Raw genomic sequence first — 8,510 nt, 5'->3', positions numbered from 1 at the left:
CCACTGCCTGATTTTTTTTTTTCTATTGGGTTTTCGTTTGTTTTGCAGTTCTGACATTGTGACTATGGTGTGTCATGAATATGTCATGTCTATTTGAGGTTCTAAGTTCCTCTTGTATTTGAATGTCCATTTCATTTGCTAAATTTGGGACAATTTTCACTACAGTTTCATTGAATAAATTGTCTCTGCTGTGTGTGGGGGTGGGGGGTTGGGGAGATGGCTTAGTGGTCAAGAACACCAATTGCTCTTCCAGAGGACCCGGGTTCAATTTCCAACATCCATAAGGCAGCTCACAACTCCCTGCAACCCCAGGTAATCCAGCACCCTCACACTGGCATACATGCACACAAAACACCAATGCACATTAAATAAATGTTTTAGAAAAAAGATGTCTTTCCCTTACACTTTACCTCAGGTCCTTCTACCCTGTAGCTTCTTATGTTTTATGTCTTGAATGTATCCCAGAGTTCTTAGACGTTTTGATTTTTAAATTTTATTAATTTTTTTCTTTATGCATTTCTGAATGTTTTGTCTCCACCTTCTCCTTAACTGCCTCTAACAGTGGTTCTTCTGCTTGTTAATTGACAATGCTTGGTTCTTTGAGTGACTGGCCCTTTCAGTTTTGACACTTCTGTTTAGCTCTTTTCCAGACTTTCAATAACCTTCCATTGTTATGGAATGTATGCCAGTGCCATGGGCGTCCTTCTGCTGCGCTGGGGTAGAGGCCTGAGCTCGTGAGTAGCACCTGGCAAACCCCATGTAAAGAAGGTGAGGGCAGCCTGCTCAGGGAACTGTCATTTCTCTGTCATTGCATGTTAGGACTTCTGAATAGTCTAAAATTGTGGCATGGTCCAACTTACTAAGGAAAAAAGTTGTGAAGGCAAACTCGGAGTGGGGACTACAGGGCATTCCCTCTGTGCCTACTCTGTGCTCTGTAGTTGAAGACCTGGCTGGGCAGAAAGTAGCTGCTTCTGCTTTTTGGTAATCAGCTGTTCAGTCAGGCAGATGAACCAGTCACTGTAAGGCCCCCAGGAAGGAAGGACCTCACCCAAGCCTCAGGAATTTGCGGCCACCCATTAACTCACAAGACACCGAAATTGATGCAATCAGCAAGAGGTATATTTCGATCAACATGTTGAGGTCAAGACCTGTAGCCCACGCAGGGGCAATGGGGTCTGACCCCAGGGCTTTGGAGACAGAGAAAATTTAAAGCCAAAAACCACAACTCAGTGGGGGAAACCACAACCCAGGGGGAGTAAAGAAGGGCTATTGGAGAGCACCTGTGGAAAGTCCCAGTCCATTATTCAGTTTGTGACAGGGTCCAAGGAACAGTCATGGGGAGGATTTTGTATGGGCTATTCTCAAAGAGCCTATTCTCAATCAACCATCTATCTTGTGGCCAGCCAAGTTCCTGAAACACAGAGCTCACAACCAAGATGACCTGCACTCTTGATTCTGCTCTGCCTGTAACCCTTTTGTCACGATATAGAACAACTCACCCACCATTCTAACCATGGTGACCTGAGAATGAGTGTTTTAGTCTCCCTCTGTCTTACTATCTCATTCTTACTATAACTCAGAACCATGCATAGAACATAATTCACAGCCCAACCAAGCATCCAGAGCAGAATTCAGTACACAGCTTATAACAAAGGAATTCCTTGTGAGCATCCTGGGGTCGTCATGGAATTGAGCACAAGAAATGAGAGCTCAAACACCACCCAGGTCTTGTGATGCCTCATGTCCCCTGCTTTCTGCTCCCTTACTCATCTCCCTAGAAACTGACCTGTCCCACTGCAGAGGATACTGCTGGCAACTCCCAGTCTCTACCTCAGTGGATCCTTCAGCTACATTGTGTAGAGAGAGACTCCTAGCTCTGTCTCTTGGTGCCTGATCCAGGAAATCCTGAGAAAAGGACTCGGTGAGCAGGCTTCAGGGTTGCACAGGAACATGTTTGCTTCTGTTGTTCAATCTGGATGAGAAAAGAGAAGCAGTTTTAGAAGAAAGTAGAGTGGTGAGCAAAGACCATTGAGTTATCAGTACTTAGAATATAACAACTATCCTAAAGTTGTCAATGAACACCTATCTCAGCCTTTCAAGATTGCTGCCTTAGCTGTTCCCATTTTACAGACAAGGAAATACAGGCTCAAAGACATAACTTCCCTAAAGCTATCAATTACTAATCCTGGCCTGGCACCTGGAGTTTCCAATGTTCCCTCCCAGTAGCTCTGTTGGTTCTGTTTGCCAAGCTCACACGCACACTCCAATAGAGGAGAGGTTTAAAGCCTGGATAAGAGAGAGAGAACCATTATCCTATGTGCACACGAGCCCACAAATGCACACATGCACACAAACAACACACACAAGCACAAAACCATTGAATTGCCCAACCTTAAAATAACCTAAATACAAACGTTACAATCTCTTTCTAAAGTTGACATTTTCTAAATCCTGAATAAAGACAACAATATATAAACAATGCAATATGCAATAATATAGCAAAAGCTCATTATTAGAAGCATTAGAAATGAACTATTATTGGAACAAAAGTAGGCCACCAAACTTTTTGGGGTATTACATATTCTTGCACAGAAGTCTACTTATTATCAAGGTCAAAATTTGCTCTCACTGTACCTTGCTTCACCTCTTCCATAGAAATATATGTGGCACGGATGCAGCCTTGCTTCATGGCCAATGTGATCGGCTCGGGGTTACTGTAAACTTCAGATCTAAGAATTGTCACTCATGCTCTTTCCAGAGGCACACAGCCCTGATTTCACGACATCTGTCATACTGTATCACACTTTTTAAAAATGCCAGTGACAGCACAGCTGAAATTCAAATGCAATGAATGTGAATGGGTCAGCAGCTCCCTTCCAGTGACGTTTAACTGATTTTTGAGGCAGACATTTCTATGCAAGGTGACCCACTATGCAAAGCTGAGCCTATCAAGGGAAGGCCTCAGTGTCGATGGCCATTCAGTTCAATGAAGCCGAGCTGATGAGAACCAGTCGTGAAGATGGCTAAAATAATTGGCGAGTCTGCACCAGGCACAAATGAGGGCATATTCAAACATTGGAACAGATGGTATTCTCTCTGGGTAAATTGGGAATGGGGATTGTGGTGCCTCAACCAACTTCAGAAGACACCAGCAAGTAAAACACAAATCAATGTTTAAATGGGTGTGCAATAAAAATAAACAATACAGTGTAGTATAAGGGTGGGCAGAGTTCTGTCCCAAACACCTGACTTCCAGATCATTCATTCTCAGAATAACAGATTTAAAGAAGTTAGCCAGCAACAGAAGCAGTGGGGAGCTGGGATGCTTTAGATTGAGGATTGTTTATAATACTCAGCTTTTCTGTATGGGGCACTGGATTCCTTCTATTTAACAAGCCAAGCCCAGCCTCCCCTTCTCTGCCATGCTCCAAGCCCAGTGAAGCTGGCTTTGGATTTTACCAATAGAGGATAAGACTGGGTGGGAAGGAAGAAAAGACAAACTTTCCACTCCCCTGGGGCGTGTTCATGCACATGTCAAAGTTCTGTTCAGATGGTTTTGCACCCAGCCTAACACTATGCCCTAGTGGTGCATTACAGACCTCTCCCAAATGGCTTCTGTACTCCTTGCTAACACCCTTTGTAAACAGTCCTGCCATTGAACTCTTCTCTAGTCACTTGATTTAATTTAGCATGTGTTTTTAGCTAGAATTCTGAATAGCTGGAATTCAGAAATCATATTTAGGATTGTGTGGCAATTAGTGTTAATTCAAAAACAATTGTTTGACAATAACATAAAGTGTGACTATTTTGGGTTGGGAAGATGGCTCAGCAGTTAAGAGCACTGACTGCTCTGCCAGAGGTCCTGAGTTCAATTCCCAGCAACCACATGGTGGCTCACAACCATCTGTAATGGGCATTGGATGCCACCTTCTGGTGTGTCTGAAGACAGAGACAGTATACCCACAGACATGAAATAAATAAATCTTTTTTTTAAAAAAATGACTATTTCTCTTTACCCTGATAATGCTTCCTTGACAAGCCTGAGGAAACTGTACCTTAATACTTTCTCAAATCTTCTTTCAGGTTATTTGGCCTCACTTTTATTAAGACAACTCTTGGTTTATGTGCAGCCTTAAGGAGTGGAGAGCAAGCAAGCAACTTTGCCATGTTGGCTCAAGTTGGTCCTTTATCCTCCAATTGGAGAGAGAGAGAGAGAGACAGAGAGAGAGAGAGAGAGAGAGAGAGAGAGAGACAGAGAGAGACAGAGAGAGACAGAGAGAGACAGAGAGAGAGACAGAGAGAGAGGGAGGAAGAGAGAGGGAGACGTGCAGTCAACTCTGGTTTTCAAGTTCAATATTACAAGCTATAGGGATGCCTCACCCTGCTGAGGGATGAGACAGGCTGGTCCAAAGGTGGTGAGTTGCCTCAATCGATTGTCCACAGCAGTTACAGCTTGAAGTCCTGTTCTATACTTTCCCCTTCTCACTACTGCACTTGACCAGAGATAGAGTAAGACAGAGCCCAGAACTCCCCTAAGGTGCTTTAAATTGGGCCTGTGAGCTCACTTTGGGGTCTCTCTATCTTGGTAATAGGAGACCCCAGCAGGCTAGACTTCGATGGAATAAAAAACACTTTTAGCTTACCTACGATTTGAGTCCGGGGTATCATTCTTCAGTGGATCATGGACCCTTACACCCTAACAAGTTTGTTTGACTCAACTGCACCAATGTGCTTGATCACATGTAGGCGGGAGGTACATATAAGCAGGAAGTAAGTATGTCAGGAAATACACTTGCCCCTGATGGGCCTGATGAGGAAACCTTATAAGGGATGCCTTTTTAAGCCTCTGTAAAATGGGACTTATTTCCTGGGAAACCAGGAATGGACTTGACTGACCAGAGTCCATCTTCCTGTTCAGTATTTGATTAAAGCTTGCTTCAAATTTGGCTCAAAATTGTGGTAGTGATCTTATTCTGGCCTGGCAGAACTAACATCTCCCCTAGTACAGGGCTAAGATTTCTTTGGGGATCATCACAGTTTGGCATACAATGCACAAATAGTATTTCATTTTTATTTAAAACTGTAAAAATATTTCAGTATTCCTTTTTTATTTCTCACTATTTATAAAATTTATAAAATCATCTGCCTTGCCACAAAAAATTTTTTTCTCTAGATTTTTCTAGGTAATATAATTTCTATTATTTGAAGTTACTAGGGTTTTTCCCAAGCCAGATGTGATGGCTCAGATCTGCAATTCCAGCCCTCAAGAGGCTGAGGCAGGAGAATTGCAAAGCTTGGGGCCAGCCTGAGATACAGAATGAAACCCTATCTCAAGACAGACAGACAGACAGACAGACAGACACACACACACACACACACACACACACACGAGGGGGGATGTCATTTTCATTCCTTTTAGTCTGCACCTTGATACTCCAGAAATGTCACTTAAATTGATCTGAAAACAAAAAAGATGGAAATAAATAAGAACTGGGCTGGGTATGAAGAACTCAGTTGGTAGAATAGTTGCCCAGAGTACATGAAGCACCAAGTTTAAATCCCAGCCCTGTACTAACTGCCCTTGGTACTTCAGGCTTGTAATCCCAGTACTCAGCAGATAGAGAAGGGTCAGAAGTTCAAGGTCAACCTTAGTGATTCAGCAAGTTTGAGGTCAGCCTGAGATGCAAGGGTAGAGGGAAGAAGGAGGGAAAGAAAAGAGAAAGAGAAGCAAGGGGAGAGGGCAGAGCCAAAGGAAGGGACGACAGGAAGCTTCCCCACCAGGTGACTGGGACTCTCATCTGGGGAGCAATGATTTTTACACGAGGTCATTTTTTTTTTTTTACTGCATAGGTTGTTTACACTTTCAAGGTATTTCCTCCCCCATAGTTAATTGCCTTTATTACTGAAATCTCTTAGATGGCAGAGACATTTTATCACTTTTCTTGTGAGGAAACTAGAGAACGTGATAGTCTTGAATCCGGTAACTCTAGTAACACACCTTTGAAGGTAAGGGCAACAGCAATTTAAATATTTATCTCGGGTTTAAACACGGAACTTAAAAACAAAACCCAGTACTCTTTCCCTTCTTCCCTCAGTTCTTCCCATACCTGATTCCTCCTGTTCCCATCCTCAACCCCTGTCCAGACTCCATCCCCCCCCCAACACATACTTTACCCCCCTCCACTTCCCCACCCTGTCCACCCATGAAGTCTATTCTATTTTCCCTTCTCAGTGAGATTTACATGTCCCGACTTGGGCTCTACTTGTTTCTTAGTCTCTTTGAAACTGTGGATTGTAGCAGTTATCCTGTGCTTTATGGCTTATGTCCACTTATGTCCATACCATGTTTGTCTTTCTGGGTCGGGTTACCTCACACAGAATGATCTTTTCTAGTTCCATCCATTTGCTTGCAGATTCCATGATGTTTTAATGGCTGTGTAAATGTATCACATTTCTTTATTCATTCTTCTGTTGAGGGACATCTAGGTTGTTTCTAGTTTCTGGCTATTACGAATAAAGCTGCTATGAAAATAGTTGAGCAAGTGTCCTTGTGGTATGGTGGTCCTCCTTTGGATACATGCCCAAGAGTGGTAGAGGGGGAGCCTACCCCTGACACTGCCTAAAGGGCCAGGAAGCAGAGCCTTGGCTATCCAGGAACTCTCTTTACACCAGTCTGGCCTTGACCAGACTGGCCTCCCTCTGCTTCCCACATGCTGGGATTAAAGGTGTGTGCCACCACCACCCAGCTAATAATCATTCTTAGTGGTTCAAGAATTTTATCTTTTTCTGAGGAACTCACAGTCTAAGAAAAATGGATGAACATTTAAGTTAATGGTTCTAATAGAGCATGAAGGACCAGCCACGGCATGGAGAGGGGTTCTGAGAGAAGGGGTGTCTGGGAACAATGAAAAGAACAACTTGAAGTCAAATCCTGGATCCAAGCTGACCATCTGTGTTCTGTTTGCTATGCTAAAAGATCTCTCTGTTCATGTCCTGCGTGTGTGTACATGAACGCACACATGCACACATGTGTCTGTTCTCCAAGCAGTTCTCTCTTTTTATACAAAAAAAAAAAATTCTCTAGATAGCTCATCTCCTGCAGAACACAGGTCCAGTCATTTATTTTACATATCAATATCCAGTCATTTAGTCCAGGTTTCCTTTTGATTATCTTATGAATCAGCATCCTGTGACTCCAGCCTTTTGATTCATAAGAGACGGTAAGCATACATTTTTTTCTTAACATTGAAAAAGAATTCAGAAATCTGTCTGCTTCTGTTAAGCACAGATGGGAGAGCTAGTTGGATGTGAGCCTGACCTGAAAATTACCATTTCTACAACACCTGGGCCTAACCTCATCTATCCTACGCTGACCTTGAACTCAGAAATCTGCCTGCCTTTGTTATCTTTCTGACAAGCTGGCTCATAGTGTAGCTTCCTTTATTCCTTTAGATTCATGAAGCCCCCTCATAATTAATAATGCATTCTTATATTTTGCATAGTTGAGAAATTATATATATTTTAAACTCATATATTTAGAGCTCTTTCCCAAAACCTTATGGGCTGTCCTGAAGGTCCCAGTGTTTATCATTTTGTGGAGACATAGCCACACCCTCGACTCTTGGAGTGCTGTTTCTAATTCTCATGGAGTCATTAAGGTTAACAGGGAGGACATTCCTAGGAGGAATGTGAAATACATACCCACTGCAGCCTTCTACACTTGTGGAGGCTCACACCGGGGGCCCTGTTCCAGGGGCAGGAACCATGTCACTCTGTCCCCACCAGATCCACACCGAACTCTGCACTAGAGTGTAGAAACAGATTTCAGAAATTATGTAAAAATTGGCTTCCAATGAGAAGGACTGGGGAAGATGACTATCAGCAGCAGTAAGAGTGTGCTGGACACACAGAAACAAGCCTTGCTAGACAGACTATCCCAAAAGACTGCCATTTGCCAAGGTCTAAATAATAGTGATATTTGGTTGTAAAGCAAGAGTGTTCCCTAATATTCTGAACTTTAATAGTATACTAAGATTCACTAATGGTCAGGAATTTCCTTAAAACCAACTATTTTAACTTAAAGTATAGACCAAACTGAAGACCCCCAAACTCGGGAGACCCTTCCTCAAGTCTCAAGAAATCACGACCACCAAAAGATCACTAGAAACCATACCTGGATGCAATCAGCAGAGGTTTATTAGGGAAGAGAGCTGGCAGCCAGCGGTCTGACTACACACTTGTGCAGGAGTAGAGTTCGACCCCGCCAGCCAGTCTGAGGAGGGTTTTAAAGGGAAAAACGACAAACCAGGGTAGTGGGAAGGGGGTGAGGGGTTGTCAAGGATACAAAACATAAAAATAGTGGAACATTTCAGAGGTACTCACCCTAAATGATTAGAGTCATGTGAAAATCACTCTGCACACTCATTCTTCTCAAAAATGTAGTCTTACCGTGTCACTGTGCCCTACACTGTCATTACCAACTATTTCAGGTTAAATATTTCTCACTTTCT

General features: G+C 43.0%; 1 long non-coding RNA gene across 1 annotated transcript; it reads right to left on the bottom strand.

Annotated features, from left to right (window-relative positions):
• Positions 1 to 1,174: 1,174 nt before the first annotated feature.
• LOC143435030 (uncharacterized) lies at positions 1,175 to 7,804 on the bottom strand. The gene is made up of 3 exons (XR_013105001.1): positions 7,702 to 7,804; positions 2,635 to 2,831; positions 1,175 to 1,972 (listed from the first exon to the last, which is right to left on the bottom strand). It is a non-coding gene; the product is annotated as an uncharacterized LOC143435030 (long non-coding RNA).
• Positions 7,805 to 8,510: the final 706 nt, after the last annotated feature.

Source organism: Arvicanthis niloticus, chromosome 18 (genome assembly GCF_011762505.2).
Source record: "Arvicanthis niloticus isolate mArvNil1 chromosome 18, mArvNil1.pat.X, whole genome shotgun sequence".
NCBI classification, from domain to species: Eukaryota; Metazoa; Chordata; class Mammalia; order Rodentia; family Muridae; genus Arvicanthis; species Arvicanthis niloticus.
The sequence above is the reverse complement of the archived record's forward strand: the minus strand, read 5'-3'. Positions and strand labels throughout refer to the sequence as shown.